The 1,901-nt window shown below is 52.4% G+C and overlaps 1 non-coding gene across 1 annotated transcript; it reads right to left on the bottom strand.

Moving 5' to 3' along the window:
- Positions 1–1,367: 1,367 nt before the first annotated feature.
- Positions 1,368–1,531, bottom strand: LOC138462186 (U1 spliceosomal RNA). The gene has a single exon (XR_011264794.1). It is a non-coding gene; the product is annotated as a U1 spliceosomal RNA (small nuclear RNA).
- Positions 1,532–1,901: the final 370 nt, after the last annotated feature.

Raw genomic sequence — 1,901 nt, 5'->3', positions numbered from 1 at the left:
GCACCATGGCTACCTCCATACTCGTAATGAGGCCCGTTGTCACCCAGAGGGCTGGTGAGCCACAAGTCAACAACCTCACCCAAAGTAGTATATTAAAAAGCGATATTGTGTGATCTTTGACACAATGGGCCTCATTACGACCCAGGCGGAGGACCATGGTGCTATTAGCACCATGGTCCATGCCGGTGTCCGCCATGGCGGAATGGGGAATTACCACCCCATTCCAAGGTTGGCGGGGCGGTAATTCCCCATGGCCCTTCCCCATTCCCATTTTTGCCCCATAGGGCTCAATGGGAAAAGGGAAGGCGCTAAGTACGGTGCCGCAAATTGCGGCACCGTACTTAGCACCAAGGTCCCTTTGCGGGTCCCTTAAAACCAGCCGTTAAGGTCGGGTCCCGCAAAGGGACCTCGTAATTAGGCGCTAATAGGTTAACGGCGCTGCAGCCTTTTACGGCGCCGTTAACCCATTAGCGCCTGGGTCGTAATGAGGCCCAATAGCATCACAGGCAGTGATAGCCATGCCGTCCCAAAGATAGCTTTTGGTGTCAGGGGCAGTGATCAAAGGTTAGTTGCTTGTGATTTCTTTCAGTGTGTATGTGTTAATATTTTTCTGAAATAGTGGGGGCGACCGAGCGTAGCGTTTTAATGATTAATGTGTCCACAGTGTAACACAGCACTGTCACTGATGTAACACATTGGGCCTCATTCCGTGCCCAGGTTCCCTGAATGGGGAATTACCGTGCCATTCCGAATTTGGAGGCCCCGTGAATTCCCCTTCAGGGAACCCAGGCCCGGTCCTACCCCATTCCCATTTGAGCCCCAATAGGGCTCAATGGGAATGGGGAGGGAGCTAACAACGGGCCCACTCATAATGGGCCCATTGTTAGCTCCCTGGTTCCCTTGAGGAACCCGCTATGAACGTCTGGATAAACCAAACGTCCACAGCGGGTCCCGCGAAGGAACCTCGTAACATTGCGGAGTGGGTTTAACGGCGCCCGCACCATTATCGGCGCCGTTAAACCCATTCCGCAATAGTCATAATGAGGCCATTGTCATGCTGGTTGTACCCAAAATATGCCTCTGTAGCAACATGTCTAGGCTGGCTATTCCCAATTTAGGCCAGCATTGCCCTGTACAAAGCATGATGGATGCTGCCTGAGAATGTGCAGTATGCTCAATAAATATGGCAGATTATCTCTGTAACACACATTACTTCTGTGGTAATGAAAGAAGCATAATCCAATTCAACAGATAAAATGTGGAAAAGGTGAACCTAATCAAAGAAACGCACTGTGAGCACAATCTTAAAGTATGCAACCTAGCAGGCCTAGTGCACACTCTACCTTTTCTTTCCTTCACCAATAAATCAGGGGAAAGCACGAACGCAGTCCCCCACTACCAGAAATAATGCAGTAGAGTATCCCGCATTTGGGGACATAGCAGGGGTCTGCAAATCCGATGTGCAATGGGTGAGCCTCACCCTGGGAGATCTGCATTTGTGATCACAGATTCTCCCATTCCAGGTAAGTATGAGTTGCAAGCAAGAGGGCAGGGGGTGGGCCCGTTCTGGAAGCCCTGCTAAGCGAGGGTGAGAAGGCAGGCCCTGACCCAGCCTCAGCCCCCCTCAGAAGCTCTGAGCGTCTGCAGAGCTGCCTGTCCCGCATGTATTGAGAAGCTCCGTCAGGCTGAGCACAGAGGAAGAGCATATTGTAGCACAGTTCCTTTCTCCCATCAGGCCCTGCTCGGCCCGAGATTTGTATAAATTTGGGCGTGGCTGCCAGCCAGCAGGCCGAGTCGGAAGCAGGATGGCTCGAGAAGGCCTGTTGTAGTCTGCCCACTGGCCTGTCGGTCCCACACAGGCCTATGGTCCTACTGAGCGGAGAGGTCGCCCCGCCTAACAA

Source organism: Ambystoma mexicanum, chromosome 1p (genome assembly GCF_040938575.1).
Source record: "Ambystoma mexicanum isolate Mex_15411 chromosome 1p, UKY_AmexF1_1, whole genome shotgun sequence".
Lineage (NCBI taxonomy): Eukaryota > Metazoa > Chordata > Amphibia > Caudata > Ambystomatidae > Ambystoma > Ambystoma mexicanum.
Note: the sequence above shows the minus strand (reverse complement) of the source record. Positions and strands in the feature narration are given on the sequence as shown.